A 17,028-nucleotide genomic window follows, 5' to 3' on the forward strand; every position below is an offset into this window, starting at 1 on the left:
TGGTGGTGTCCACTTCATAAGTGTTTTTGGGTGTTGTTGTTTGGGCATGCATAGGACATGTCCAGTGAAGTGCACCCTTTGCTCTGTCACAGTGTCTCAAAGTCTTCACGTGGAGTCTGTGGAGTCTTATGATCTCTTTGATATATGCAGAACCAATATTCATAAACTGTTCTTGATGTCTGCCTATGCCTTTATCATCAGGAGATTTAGTGAAGGACATATCTATTGCCATCCACTAGTTCTAGTCATGCATTGACTTCATGATGCTATAGTCCAATGTATATTTCTGCATTTGTTGTTTGTTTGAACAAATGAAGATAGTGAGAGTTAATACCTTTTGAAATCAATAATTATTCATTAAAACTTTTATTACAATGGTCACTAAAGTACATGTCCACCATAACTACCTCTATCATTATTTCACTACCTATCATTATATCACTACCTTGTTAATGTAACTGTAACATGAATGTACTTTATAGAAGTATTTTCTTACTGAAAATGGTTAACATTTACAATAATCATCAACTATTTTAATTGGCATTTAATTTAGTTACAATAAAAGTGAACAATAATCGCAAATATATAGTATTAAAGTTTAGAATGTAAAATGTTATTTTTTTGCATATATATATATATATATGGGCACTACATTTGTATTTAAACTGTTTGACATTAAATATTGGAATATGCTTACAAAATTGTGTGCATTCATTGTGCTTTTGTTATATTTGTTTTAATTCCAAGAGTTCAGATTGTAAAGGATGGCTTAAAGAAGTTTATGCTTGTAGACCATTGCATAGAAAAAGGTTTCTCTTTCAAATATATTTATTATGCATCAGTTTAACCACACAAAGAAGACTTTCGTTTTAAAATGTGAGTTTTATTATTTAATTAGAATAAATAAATATTTAGCCTATATTTAGAATAAATAATATTTAATATCTATTATAATAAATATAATATTTAGCCTAAATATTAATTCTTTAAGGAATCTACCCCTTCAGTTGAACCGGATGAGATGTGATATAATTTACCATAAATGGACAAGTAAGTGTGACGCCTCTGTTCAGCTGGGTTGTCATTGGCTGTGACTTTATCGCAGAACGCGCTGTGATTGGACTATCTGTTTTAACTCATATAAAACGGCGTTTCATGTTACAAAGTATGTTTTGGTGTTAAATACGTCAGTAATACGTTAAGCTAACTATAAAGTGTCGCTATGTTCTGAGAAATTACTCCTTTACTGAGAACCCAACCCTAACCCTAAGCATTTCTGCACACTTCTATGAACTACAGCGCCATGTTTCCCATTGCATTGATACAATGACAGATATATGGGTAATGTAGTTTAAAAGGTTTCATAATGAAACAATAAATGTTAAGTAAATAACATATTTAATGGACAGCTGGATATTAAAATATGTTCATTGTGCAAACCTTTATGACATATATGAGGGCCAAGCTGAAATTGTATATTTTACTGTGAGCACTTTTAAAAAAACCTTTATGGCAGCTTTCCATATATGTCTGAAAACTGTGGCCAACATTATTTAGTAAACATTGCATATGCAGTTGTCCTGCCAATTTTCTCTGTGATACGCTAACCAGACTTTGAGTTAAAGCCATTTGAAATATGCTTTTTTTTTGCTCTTCAAGGGGCCACTACTGGGTCCCTGGAGGTGTAAGGGCAGTACAACATACACAGATCTATTCTCCTCATCACGGACAACAAACTTTGAGTCACATTTAAATATCAGAGTATTTTGTCTTTTCTATTCTAACGTCATGCTTGTGTATAGGTTTTGATATTGTAAGACCATCTGATGAAATACAGAAATATTTGAAAGAAATGTTGTAAAATAATAATTATTAAGTTTTCTTTTATTTTATGGATAAACACTAATAAATATAATGGATGAACCTGCAACAACTTGCCATTATCCACTTTCCAGAGTAAACAAAAACTATTTATATTATTTACACTTCATTATTACTATTAAATATAGGACCATGCACCATTAAGTAAAATAACAAGAGACATTGTCACAATTTCATCTACACCCTCTTCACGTACCTGGCATCGAAAATGTGCATGCTTTAATTTTTATTGCAGTAGTAGATGTACCAGAATGATCAACATGGATCATGTTCCGTTAAGCTTGAAGTGTTTGTAATCCTTCCATTTATTTCACTGAAAACTGACATACTTGTCACAGCATGCAAGTATATACAACTTTTTGGACCATTGTACCAAATATAATATAACCAGATAAAAAATGTTTACTTCTCAAGTAAAAATATTCTTGGTAATTAATTAGATAACCTAAATAAACTGGTTGGATGTGTATTTACTGTACCAAACACCATACACAATACTCACCATACTTTATCACTCAACACTTTATTGGAGGATACAGTATACAGTTGATAAAGTAGAATAAAGTCAAATTAGATTCAAGATAAATAAAAATGGGTTTTAAAAAACACATTAACATCATATTAATCCATTCACAGCTGCTGAAGCCACACAAATGAGTGCCACATAATCCCATCCAGTCAACTATGATACAGAAAACAGATTTGATATAGTGTTGGAAAATAATGATTCATTATTACAACTAGACTGGTTTCTGTCTCTTCCCTCTATCATGTTCATGTTCTTCTTCTTCTAAACAGTTCGCCCAGTTGTACCCTACAGTATAATCAATGTACAGATGATGTGATCACTGATGTTGTGTAGCCTTTTCTCAACCAGAGGAAGAAGTCGTATAATCCGGCGTTCTCCAGTCCTGGTCTAAAAGTAAAACAACAAACACAATTCAGATTAAGTTTAATGTACAGTCAGGTTAACCTATGTTCTTCAGTAAACTCTCCACCTCAAAATGGGCAGAAATGCCAATTCCTGATTTAAATTTACAAAGCAGCAGTCAGTACATAAAATAATATACACATTGAAGCATTATGTATAATATTTCAGCCCATAATATTAGCCAAGTACTGAACAAAAACTAATTTACCCATATCAACAGCAACTTTTTAAACAGTAGATCTTTTAGAAAGAACTAACCAGATATTTCAAAGAACATTTGCTATTTGATTCCTAATATGTCCCAACTCATTATCTTCTAAAGCTACCCAGAACCATCCATGGTCTACAAAACAATGGAGAAATACATGGAGTTTATAATAACTAAATGCTTTTTCCCACACTTGTCTACTTTTATCTAAGACAAAAAGACGGTGCAGTTTTTAAGAACTGAAGGCCAAAAGTGTAATAATAATTGTATCAAAAAGGGAAAACAAATATTTACCATTTTAAATAAATCCAAGATACAGAACCTCATTCGCTTATTTTAGGAGTTATTAAAATATTTAGACATGAATAATGGTACGTATTTTATCAGAGTAGAAAGAATGATCACTGTTGAAATGAATAGTCCTTTGAGAGATCAACATCAAATTTTGTACTACATATTACAGCATTGCTTCAATACAAGACATACCAATGGACTTGCGCACTTTTCTGTCTTCTTCGGGCACAAGATGTCCATCTTCCTTCCTCACCCTAAACAAAGGACTTATTTTCTTAGCTTGCTTCGATATAAGGTCTGGTCTTTCTTCTCTTCTGTAAAACAAGAAAGTATCATTTACTCTGTGCAAATACTATTGTTTTTAAAACATATAAATTAAGACAGTTAAAAGTATGTAATAGCAAGCTATATCATAAGAATTTGTTTGAAAATGTAGATAACTCACTTGATTTTGTGATCACATAAATTATTTACATGCAAACGGGACGTTATAAACAGTGCAAGTGATCTGATTAAGAAAAAATAATGGAATATCTGATGTCATGTGACCGAAGTGGCTTTTTGAGGCTTTTGCATCTGAACTCTTCATATACAAATACAGCTCTGGAAAAAAAATTAAGAGACCACTTAACATTTAGAAATCCATGTTAAGTGGTCTCTTCATTTTTTTCAGAGCTATATGTACGAGAATCATACGAATTTGACAACTTGTTAAATCTTGTGAATTATTAAGACTTCGGGAATATGTTCTTACTGATTGAGATATGGGATTTGTAAGAATAAGTAACAACAAATGCTAAATAATGTTTGATAAAGGGTTCAAACCAACACATACATACCATTACAAATATTTGCTGTTGCAGCTTTTGGTTTTCTCCGTTACTTCTCCACAAACAAGAATGGGTTGACTGAGTCCGAGAGGCCCTTTTGGTCTTTTCAGGTAAAAAAAAAAAAAAGAAAGAGAGAAAAAAGTCATAATATATAATATATAGCATTATAAAGTATACTATTTAAATAACAATATTTGGATTTTACATTAAAATGCATTTAAAGCATGGTAATTGTTGTGGCTACTGTTTATTTACAACAAATATCACATTAAAAATATCAATTGTTGTGGTTACTGTTTATTTACAACAAATATCACATTAAAACTACCAATACTGTGGTAAACGCATGACAAGTGTTTTTTTTTTTTTTTAATTTTTTTATTGTGCTTCTACTACAAATGCCACGTTGGAACTACACTAGTAATTATTATTAAATATTAACAAATGTTTAAAGGTCTATAGCACGTCACGTGACAGTGTTTAATCACCCTATTAGCAAGGTGTGTTTATTTAGAAAGCAAAGAAATGCAAAGCCTCAGTGGAGATGATGACAGATACAATGCAGTGACTGAACATGATCGATAACGACAAGCAGAAAATACTTTATATCAAATATTAGGACATAATATGTATGACTACTCACCAACATGTGGCACACGTGATCTGATGCCAAACATCGCGATGTGTTCTGAATTAGACTTCTTCAGCGCGATTTCATACCGATAGAATTGCCGTCTAATGTTGACGCCAAAGGTTTCCCACTGAAAGCAATTGGGTTCCCAGTTCGTCCATCGCGTGACGCCGAGGGGTCTACCTGTGGCGTCTTCAGTGTGACGCCGGGGCGCGCGCGGCGCGCGGCGCGGATAGAGACGGTGATTGCTTTTGGGTCTTTTCTTCACACAATTCAATCGTTTGGCCTCGGAATAGTTGGACTTTTTCAATAAAGTGTGCCTGTTGTCTGTTACAGTCTGTGTTTTATATCATATAATACGCAAATGGGTAGGTTTAGGGCGGGGTGGGGTTTGACTGCTGTTTCAAACGTGTATCATAGCGTAAATAAATGTAAATACAATTGTGCTGGCTGATTAAATTGAGAATCACACTCCAACATGTCATAATGTATAAATTATAACCCAATATATTCCATCATAACGATAACATTCACATGCCCAACACGTCTGTTTATGACGTCCTAGGTTTCTCATTGAAATCAGTGGATTACCCAGTACGTCGAAAAATGGCGATTTAGGGGTACCCTGTGCGTCAACAGCTGACGTCAGGGTCCCTTGACCGTTCGGCAACATTTGACGAGTAGGGGTGAGACTGTGTTGTTTTAGCCCAGTTAAAAGCATCAGTCAATTTAACGCAGTAGAAATAGGCACACAGACAAAACCACAAAGAGCTCATCTAAAAGGAAAAAGTTTCTCCCTGTGGAAAGCAAACATGAGTAATAGAGAAAATAGTGTATCATCACACCTCTTTAAAGAAGTGGAATCCTTTCTCCTGCTCCAAAGAAAATTACAAAAATTACAGTCCTCAATACATGACTGAGAAAAAACTACTCTTCTGTGAATGAATGACTATTTATCTGAGAACCAAGTGTGTATGAGAAATAATAAAGTACATTTGTAAAGTTGACATATTACAGAAAGCTCCAGAGGAAAAGCAGGAAAATAGCAGAAAGGAAGAACTCTAGAACACTATGCCTATACCGGATGAACAGAAGTGACGCAAAGAGCGTCTGACCTATTTATGAAACTGGCAAGAGAGCAGCAAAGAAACATCAAAATACTTCAAAGGCTTCTTTTTAATGCCTCATTCTGACTAAGTTGGAAAACGCATACAGAAAATATCTACATATACACATACGCTCCTTTGGATGTTCATAAACAGTCTCCATTTCAAAGACCTCTTGGCGATATGAGATGAAAAGGTGCTGGATTGAGCATCCTAGAGACATGTAAAATGGACAGTAATTTGTTAATATATTGCATATTTAATAATCAGAATCAAGAACTGGAACTAACCGTTTTAAGTCTTATCATTGATATTGTTAAATGGGGTGATAAATTGAGAAATCAACTTTCCCCTGAGCCTTTGATATGTAAAAGTTCATCATGATATAAGAATATCCTGTACTTTTCGGAGCTGAAAACTTCCTTGTAAGTCAAAAAAATTCTATGCTTTGTTGACACCAGACCCAGAAAACGATTGATCTCAGATTATGCCAACCATGACGTTATCGCATGCTGATAGCCGCCTCTACAGAAGAAGTATGCCTGATACAGTCGCTTCCTTCGGATTCTAATATTAGGAATGAGTGGTTGAACTTTATTATTGACGAAGTTCCAGCTCACTTGGGGAAGACATTGAATGTTTGTTCACTTAAACAACATACAGGCCGAGACTGGATTTAAAGACAGATTAAAGAGATTAAAATGACTATGCTGTGCCTTCTATATTTGATCCGACAGGAATGGTGCAACACACTTATATGAGTGAAACGTGTTTTTTTATTTATTTTATATATGTGATAGAATTGCATTGTTACAGATCGTTTGGATTATGTGTATGTCTAACTGAACATACCTTGAGATGATGTCATAGGTTGAAGAATCTTTTATTTGCTGTGTTTTTGATTCAGTGCAATTCGGGAACAGACTTGGAAATGTATGGGCCAGGGCTGGCATATGTAAGCCGGTTGACAGGCCGGTAATTCTTAACCCTTAAATGCATGACTGTTTTGCCAAACATTCTTACATATTCGGGTCGTTAGCGACCCAGATCTATATTTAACATGGATAGATCTCAACCTGTCCCGAGAATATATAAAACTCCTGATGTTAGAGTAACAGTTACAGAAGAAAAAAATAAAACATATTTCATTACCTTTTGGAGCTTAGAAGAAAAAAAAATGTTCTTGTTATATATATAAGGGATTGATTAAGGAATACTAAGAAGGTTGATGTCTAACTTTAACAAATGAATGTGGAGGAGGGTAGTGAATGATGTGCGTTGCATACTCTCATGACTTTATATTTGAATGGTGTGCGCGCAAGTAATAAAAAAATTACATTCCAATCAATCGCAAGTGGAGAGAGAAATCATTGTGTTTGTTTGATAAAGACGTTATGCGAGCCCTGTGAGAGAATCATTCCGGTTGCCGCTTTCCTTGCCGCTTTCTGGTTGCCGCTTTTTAGAGACGCTTAAATTTATCTCTACCATATTGAAGGGTGGAGGAAGAGGTGTCATTGTGTGGAGAGCCTTTTTAGCTGTTGGTACTGGTGAGCTTCTTCACTGCGAAAATGCATTTAATGCTTTGGAGTTCAGAACAATATTGCATGACTAGCTTACCACAAATCAAAAGAAGAATGATCAGATGTTATTTTTCAACTAAACAATGCATCTTCCCACAATGCAATGTTAACCAAGAAGTGGCCCACGCTCATGTTTTGGCCTGGTAAAAGTCCAGATTTCAACCATATAGTAAATATTTGGTCTCATAAACCTGAAACAAACTGTCTGCAAGTATGGAAGGTATTTCAATAACTTTCTGTCTGCAAGCATTTTTCCGTGTTACTGTATCTACAGGATTTATGCAATTCTTGCTAATGTCCTGACCAGTGATTTGTGGGTAAAATGGTTTAGAATATTAAAAGATGACTAAATATTTTGTCATTTTTGGCTTGGCCCATTATTTTTTATTTTTGCCCAGGAGTATAGTATAGTGTTCAATAAGTGCCGGGTGGTCTGACTTTTTCTCCATCAAAAAATAATCAGACATTTAGATTAGAAGGGGGGCATCTGATAATAAAACAAGCCCCCATCTGTTTTTTGTTTGTTTGTTTTTTTGTTTTTTGTTGGTTATATGACATTTAGGGGAAGGCAAAGTGAAAACAATAGCAGCATAATAATAAAGCAGCATACAGAAAAGTGGTTATAACAATGACACATTTAAAGCAGAAAAAACTGCAGGTGTTTTGTTATAAATTTGACAAATAACACATTTAACAAACTCTCATGGTGTTATTTTGACTATGTGCAGTTTCTGATAAAGTATAATATGCATCAGGACAGATAGGACAATTTATGACCTTGTTTTATAATGGATGGAAATAAAACTAGGGTTTAAAAAAAAAATGTATCTAAAGAACAGAAAAAAGCAATTATGCACTATATAAATCAAAACTAAACTGAAAAAAGACAGAAAATTAAAACCTTTGGAAACTGTAACTAACTCTTTTTTTTCATACACACACGCATGCACACACAAGTGACAACGTGAAAAAGCCAGGCAAATCATCAGCACAATCATACAGAACTTTAAATAGAAATATCTGACAGAGAAGCAGTACCTTGGACAGCTCCTGTGACAGTGTGGGTGGTGTGATTCAGCACCTTGGACAGCAACACCAGCCTGAAAAGCATCATGTGTGTCCGATTTTCAGTCTTATGGGGGTGACGATACTTAAAGGCCAAGTTTAGTCGATATATACTGCAGCAATGTCTTTAGCTTTAAAAGCCTCACCAAATGAGGGCACATTAGCCAGCTGAACTAGCCCACAAAAGAGGAGGTCTGGAGACTTGCTTTTGTTCTGTCTGGGTCATGACGGCCCTATGTGCATACACTATTCTGACTTGTTGTTTTTTTGGCCACTAGAGCAAGTTAAAATAAAGTGAATGATCAAAAGGAGAAAAAAAAGAGAAGTCTGTTTGAAAACATGGTTCTGTGACTGTGTTTATATGAAAGATTCTTTTTAAGCCTAAATAACAGATGCTCTTAACTACTAACACCTATCTGTCTCAGTACTAACTCATCTCATGTTTCAACTGGCTGTGGGATCTTTCTGGTGGGCGCTTGCTTTATTTACACTGCTGTATCACTGCTCATTGGCACACAGAGTAACAGAACAGACGTTATGAAGCGCATTACTCCTGAATCACACTGACTTGTAAATGAAGAGTAACTTTCCAAATACCAAGATACTTGATGACTAAAATGCAGTGCAAGAAGAGACTCCATTATTCCTTTCACATATTCAAATTCTCACAAAGACATGCTAAGCATGCTTTATCTTTGCCAATCTAATTTTCATCTCCCTGTTATTCTGTTACCTGGAGGAGTGATGAAGCATTTCTGAAACTAAGAGTACATTCCGGAGTGAGAGATCACAGGGGGAGCTAATGAATGCTGATGATCATTATTCTAAATGTATAAATCTGACCACTTACATTAAATTAGAGCTTAAAATAAATGCATTAAGATGCTTGCTTCCTTTTCCTAATGGCTTCCATGAATACATAATTAGGAACAATATTTCTTGCATAAGACGAAATATAAGAAGCAAATTTCAATGCAATTAGGAAGCTTACGTGTGGATTTGGACTTTGAGGTGAATGTGCAGGCGGGTAAAATATCCCCCCAGACATGAAAATGTGGGCACGCTTTTGCCGGGTTTGTGAGCCTTGGCAAGGATAGAATATGGGTGAACCTGTTTCACGCCTCGCTAATTCCTTTCATCTTTACAGACACTACATCTGAGATAAAAAAGTGGGGGAAAAAAGAAAAAGATGATGTGGCGGGCAATAAAGGAGTCACATTTCACAGGGCCGAGACTGCGCCACACAATTGTGACTTCAAAACAGAAGAGCTTCAATTGAAAACTAGCTGCTCATCTAAACGAGACACTCTTGGTGATTTCTGTCACTGAAGACGAATGAGAAATAAAAAGGAGTTGCACTGTCTGCGTGAGATAAAAAACATGGGTCTTTTATTAAGAGAATTTTCATCAAACAGAATATCACCTAGATGATTTGGGCCTTAGTTGCTGTGTGCAAAATCTCTGGGCAAACTGATTTTAAGCTTACGGGGGGATTTAGCTTTCAAACGAAAGTGAGATGCAATATGTGCTTGACATTTATTCTTAGCAAGTTCTCCCTTAGTGTTATTTGCTATATTGTGGCGTTGTTGTTGGGCAGAGCACTTCTTGCCCACTCAATAAAGATCTATATGCTCCCCTGACGTTGAAACGCTGAATGCTCAAAGCAGCCGTTTGCTTTTTCAAAGTGAACGCACATCCATAAAGACACACAATGGAGTGAAGTTTTTTAAATCCATGGGAATCTGCGCTCGACCCACTCTCTGAGAAGTGTTCAGGGAAAACTGGTGCTGGTGGAGAGAAACAATCCAACCCAAACATTAGTTTGGATACTGGAGCCCAGCTTCACGACGCTGCCAGCCACAATCAATCCGCGGCCATGCACTTACAAAAATAGAGATGCAATCTGCGGCTTAGCTTGAACGTGGGCAGCCCCAGCACCGCCCATCCCCAATGCTGGAAGAATGATGGGATATGTGTGGACACAGGTAGGCCATCTTGAGTTCCTGCTCCCGCTTAAATGAGTGTGGTGCTGTCAGCATGTGATGTTGCGTGTGTAAAGCAGCATTAAGAGGACGGTTCCAGAGCTTTTCCCAAGGCTCCTGTGAATTTCCAGTCCTGGTCCCAGCCCAGCTGTTTGAGCCTCCCGGGCCCGTCATCTGGTTCTCTCTCTGGTAACTTACACAAATATACGCCCGACACACACAGTGACTGTTTTAAGGGCAGGCCTGCAGTGTGGTGGATCTCACATTTATGACCTGACAGGGTGAGATGCTGTAGCTAATGGGATGAATGAGATCTGAAATCCCTTTTACCAAGGACATACCTCCAGTCTGTCTGCACAGAATTTTAAATAATTAATTCAGGTTTTGTATATATATATAAACTATATGGAAAATCCTTCCTATATTATATTTGGGTGCATTCTTGTTTAAATTGGACGGCTGGACTGATTAAAGGGATAGTTGACCCAAAAATTTAAATTTAATGTTTATCTGCTTACCACCAGGGCATCCGTGTTTGTTTCTTCAGTAGAACAGAAATGAAGATGTTTAACTCCAACCGTTGCTTGTATAATGCATGTCAATGGCATGTTTTTATATGACAGCCACTATGAGAGTAAAAAATACATAGAATATATGAATCCATATGAAACCCTGTGGCTCGTGGCGACACAATGATGTCTTAAGACCCGAAACGATCGGTTTCTGCAAGAAAACCCGGCGTGATCATAGATATATTACATATATCCCTCATTAGTGCCTGCGCGGATTGGTCAAAACAGGTTCCTATGTAAATATATCTATGATCGCGCCGATCATAGATACCGATCATTTCGTGTCTTAAGACATCAATGTGTCCCCATGAGCCACAGGGTTTAAAAGGGGTTCGTATGTCTGTGTGTTTTTTGCTCTCATAGAAATACACCCCACTGACAAGCATTATACGAGCAACGGTTGGAGTTAAAAAGCTTAATTTGTGTTCTACTGAAGAAACAAACACATCTACATCTTGGATACCCTGGGGGTAAGCAGATAAACATCAAACTGTCATTTTTGGGTGAACTACCCCTTTAAGGACAGCAAGAAGGGAAGAAGGAAGGAAGGAAGGAAGGAAGGAAGGAAGGAAGGAAGGAAGGAAGGAAGGAAGGAAGGAAGGAAGGAAGGAAGGAAGGAAGGAAGGAAGGAAGGAAGGAAGGAAGGAAGGAAGGAAGGAAGGAAGGAAGGAAGGAAGGAAGGAAGGAAGGAAGGAAGGAAGGAAGGAAGGAAGGAAGGAAGGAAGGAAGGAAGGAAGGAAGGAAGGAAGATCTTTGTTTTCATTGATTTTCTGTTAGGACAAGGATTACATCTTCATCAGTTGGCCAAAGTCTGTGCTCTGACTTCACTTATGTGAAATGTGTCAAGAGAGACAAAAAGTGAATCATAAACATCCCAAAGAATAAGCAGAATCACCACCCTAGTATTATGCTTATTGTCATGATAATATCATATTAAAAAACTCCAGCATACTGGAGAACACGGTGACCCAGCAACAAGGACAAGCTCACTGCTGAGATCTTTCAGAATAGTTCTTGAAATGTCATTTCCTTAAGCCTGTATCTCTGAATGGCATGAAGACTGTAGTTAGCCAGATGGCAAAGCACTTCACTCATCAGGTGAGAATAAACACATTATCAAAGAGGACAGGAGTGTGGTCACATTCCAGGCACTGAAAAGCATTCAAAACGCATTTAATATCTGGTGCAAATGCACGGAAGGTGAACTAACCAATCACAGCTGAAAGGATTCAAAAAGAAAAACGGATATAAAATAGATTTAAATAAATAGCACCATCACAGACAAAAGTGGCAAGGCAAGATAACTACATTGTACATGTAATTACAAACTGAAATTGCTTTGTTTTTCTGTTGCTTTTCTGGCTGAATGTGAATATTTTCCCCTGGGCTGTATGGTAATTAAAACCTTGCCCATGGCAATCTCGACAGTGGGACAGCGCTTACAAAAAAAACACTTCACAATTCTTGCGAATGCAAACAGAACCATTAAAGCAGTGAGTTTCAGGATTAAAACAAAAAAAGTTTCTTGAACGTGATCATTGACTTGGGAATTAAGCACATCGATTGAACGGGAGACTAAGGGAGCATGTGGCAATAGATTGCGACAGGTGGCTAAATTCAAAATGTCAAGAACTTTGGCAAACTGAGGCCTGTTTCTCAGCCTCTACATTATTGCTGGAAGACACTGCCTGAAGACACCATCATCGGCCAATTGTGTGCAAGCAGCAAGGTTTGGTGTGTCTAGACTAAGGGCCATAAGGCACACTAACACACATGGGAGCTCAAGCCTTTAGAAAATGCATAGTATTGGAGATAGGAAATAGAGAGGGAGGAAAAAACAGCTGTGTAGATTTTAGTGCTCTATGTGGAGTGACCTAGTTGTCCACCTGCACTGTTCTCTTCAGTTAAATTACCCTCCACATACTCAGTTAGAGGTAACATTCCACTTTTAAAGAAACATACTGTTGTAAAATGCAGAGAATAATATTGACTCAAACCTCAGTCTAATAAAAGAAAAATAAACAAACAAGCAATCAAAAGTATTGACAAGTCTATAAGACAGCATTACAAACGGTCAGCCACATTTACAGTAAACCGATGGTGAATTTTTTTCTTTATTTTTTTTTTTTGTTGCAGTTTTCCTTTTACATATTTGAAATATAATAAGTGGGTCTTGTACATGCGTGCATAAATAACACACACACACACACACACACACACACACACACACACACACACACACACACACACACACACACACACACACACACACACACACACACACACACACACACACACACACACACACACACACACACACACACACACAAACTAAAAAAACATCAGATCTAATTTCACTGCAACTGATTTTGGGTAAATCCTAAATCTAAAATGTAACAGATCTCAGTTAAGCCTCCTAACCAACAATTTTGACTACTTAATATTTACTGTAACTACTTAATATTTACTGTAATATATATATATATATATATATATATATATATATATATATATATATATATATATATATATATATATATATATATATATATATATATATATAATTATATATAAATATTTTATATATTTCCCCATCGAAACGGCCCTGCTCGCGATGTAGTACTTTTTCAAAGTTCAGGAACTTTCGAGGGCGGGACATGGGCGCTGAACATGCTGATTGGTTTAGCTCAGGCAGCATTTTATTTCAACCGGCATTATTAAAAGTCTTTTGCGAGGTTCAGTCTACGTTCAGTAAATATTAGTCTTGCTCTCTGTCTGATGGCGCACGTTCGTCTCAGCCATCCCACGTTCAATGTCCGTAATAGCTGATAATATACATTGTCATTTTAAATCTAGCTTTACAAGCTTTCTTAATATGCTAGTGCTCTTTTCTGTCGTTGTTAATTTCTTCTTTAGTAAGGGTATGGAGAAACGTCGCAATTCATCAGACCCCCACAGGCACACCCTTCAGCGAGACTCAAGATCTTCACAACTGAATATCTCTAAAGATTGAAGATTATAATGACCAAATGTAATGTTTATTTGATCAAATCAGGAGGAGTTTGTTAAAGTACAATATCTGGACATTTTTTCTGGAAAAATTCTCACTTCCTGTTGGGTTTTCAGATTTTGCTCCGAGGAACTTTTTTTTGTAGGTATTGGGCTATTACATGCAGAATTTCATACTTGTACTTGAAATGTAGTGCGAACGGTGCTTAATTAAAATGTTGTGGGTGGTGCTATCGAGTCGTTTTTTCTACGCCTAATTCTGAAACCCATATCAGACGTAATTGTTCACCCCTTGTGACGCGTGTGCAAAGTTGTATGTGTTTTCAAGCATGTTTAAAATGTGATTAATTTTGGAGAAGAAGAAGAACAGACAGAGCAATTCCAATCGGGTCCTCACACCATCGGTACCTTAATGAACAGAAACAGCTTAAAGAGCACTGACCTGTACCACCGGACTGCAGCAGGTTCATTCCGTCAATGACTGCGTTTAGTTAAAACAGTGCACAATAAAAAAAAAAACATTCATTCATACATACATGTTGTCTCTTTCTCTCTCTCGCTCTCTCTCCCTCTCTCACACACACACACCAAGTCTCTGCAAGTTCCTTTTTCATTCTTTGCAAAAATCTATATTTCTGCTCAGTCTAAAAAATTCAGGTCTGAAGAGGTTAATGAATTTTTTATGATGCGCTTTAATTATAAAATTGTTTTGCATGTGGGTTTAATAGTATTAACTTATCACAGAACTTTATGGACTCACACACAAAGACATGAATATGCTGCCTCTGCGCACAAGGTCTCAGAGCATGAGTAAACACCTTTAAATTCAATCTCTGACTGAGTGCCGACAGTTCAAGGACACTGTGACTCTGAGGGGACTAAATGCTCCTCTAATCTCATCTGACACGGTATACAAAACAAGTGGATCTGCATACAAACATACTTTATTTATGTGGTTGGTTGGTAAGTTGGATGGTTGGTTGGTTGGTAGGACAACTTCTCAAAGAGGCAGGCTGATCTACCGTTTTCATAGCACATTATCACAGATCAAACAGATGTGTGATTGTTTTAAAACCTTCTATTACTAAAGTATATTTTCTGTGTTAGACCACCAGAAGGCTGGAGTTTACATCAACAACACTGCCAACTAATGACCAAGAAAAATAACCATGTGCTCTTAGCATAACCTGTGGAGACTTCATTACTCACCCACCACATCACTTCAAAAACAGCACACAGGACATGAGCGCACATGCAGCACAATCCGGGCAGCCTGTTGATGCAGCGGCCTCTCATTAAACAATGCAGTGTGCTGTACTAGTTAGAGAACCACCATTTCATCTCAGTAGTGAGCTGAGCAGACATCACACTCGTAGTGGCAGAATCACAGGGGTCACTCAGAGCAGCCCCAAGGGGTACCGTACCAGGTGCCGGTAATGAGAAATCACTGGATGAGCCGCAGCCAATCAGACTGCGCCATTGAGCATGTCAAAAGCATTGAGTTATGATTGATTTCTCTCTCAGCTAGGAAGAGTAACAGAGGCATCTGAGAGAACAGGGGAAGCGCACATGTTATTCCAGCTCTGGTAATCAAAAAACAGAGAAATACAGTCTCAAGGCTGATTGATTTTTGATGTCTTTTATATCATTGATCTATGCCTCCCGTAAAACAGCTGATTTAATCCATAGATAAAGAGCTAAAAATCGATTGGATGAAATCCAGACATTCCGGGGTGGGGCTGCATTTTTACTTACATTTCTTCTACATTTCATATTGGTGATTCTTCTTACAACATCAGTGAGAAAGTAAAAAAACAACAACATGATATGTCACAATTATGTTCTGTTTTGTCTTCACCTGTGCTGTGTGTGAATATATATATTTACTAGTGGGTGCAGGACACTAGTTCTTTTATGTAAGTGAGGCTAGCAAAATAAACAAAACTGTGAAATATTATACCCAACACTTTTTCATACCGTGGACTACAAGTAAATCTCATAAAAATTTGGGACCAAATTTATTCAGACACTTTGACCTGACCATGTTTTGCTTAAGTGTTTGTTTTTTCTTTGAATGCTAATGCGACCTTTTACACCACAGACTGAACAACATTAACCATTGGTATGGTAATTAGTTGACCTAAATTGGTATTATCTAATAATGTGTAGTTAAATTGAACAGCTGACTGATTGGTTGATTGCAATCCATTACATACCTTTCTATCAGTTAAATTACATTATCAAGATTAATTTGCTCTGACACAGTTCAACTCAGTTCTTGTCATATTTTATTACAATTTTCTAAATTTAAAAAAAAAAAAAAAAAAAAAAACTGTGATCATGTGAAAAATGTGATAAATGGTTTGAGTACACACACACACACACACACACACACACACACACACACACACACACACACACACACACACACACACACACACACACACACACAGACACACACACACACACACACACACACACACACACACACACACACACACACACACACACACACACACACACACACACACACACACACACACACACACACACACACACCTAAAGGATTATTAGGAACACCATACTAATACTGTGTTTGACTCCCTTTCACCGACATGGCATTGATTCATCAAGGTGCTGAAAGCATTTTTTAGAAATGTCGGCCCATATTGATAGGATAGCATCTTGCAGTTAATGGAGGTTTGTGGGATGCACATCCAGGGCACGAAGCTCCCATTCCACCACATCCCAAAGATGCTCTTTTGGGTTGAGATCTGGTGACTGTTGGGCCATTTTAGTACAGTGAACTCATTATCAAGTTCAAGAAACCAATTTAAAATTATTCGAGCTTTGTGACATGGTGCATTATCCTGCTGGAAGTAGCCATCAGAGGATGGGTACATGGTGGTCATAAAGGGATGGACATGGTCAGAAACAAT

General features: G+C 36.9%; 1 long non-coding RNA gene across 2 annotated transcripts; it reads right to left on the reverse strand.

Annotated features, from left to right (window-relative positions):
- Nucleotides 1–2,684: 2,684 nt before the first annotated feature.
- On the reverse strand, nucleotides 2,685–5,239 carry LOC137092338 (uncharacterized). 2 transcript variants are annotated; one of them, XR_010908222.1, is made up of 4 exons: nucleotides 4,788–5,239; nucleotides 4,154–4,246; nucleotides 3,507–3,628; nucleotides 2,685–2,797 (listed from the first exon to the last, which is right to left on the reverse strand). It is a non-coding gene; the product is annotated as an uncharacterized lncRNA (long non-coding RNA). The 2 variants fall into 2 exon arrangements; XR_010908221.1 differs by lacking the exon at nucleotides 4,788–5,239 and having other exon boundaries at nucleotides 4,154–4,435.
- Between the last annotated feature and the right edge of the window lie 11,789 nt (nucleotides 5,240–17,028).

Source organism: Pseudorasbora parva, chromosome 11 (genome assembly GCF_024679245.1).
Source record: "Pseudorasbora parva isolate DD20220531a chromosome 11, ASM2467924v1, whole genome shotgun sequence".
NCBI classification, from domain to species: Eukaryota; Metazoa; Chordata; class Actinopteri; order Cypriniformes; family Gobionidae; genus Pseudorasbora; species Pseudorasbora parva.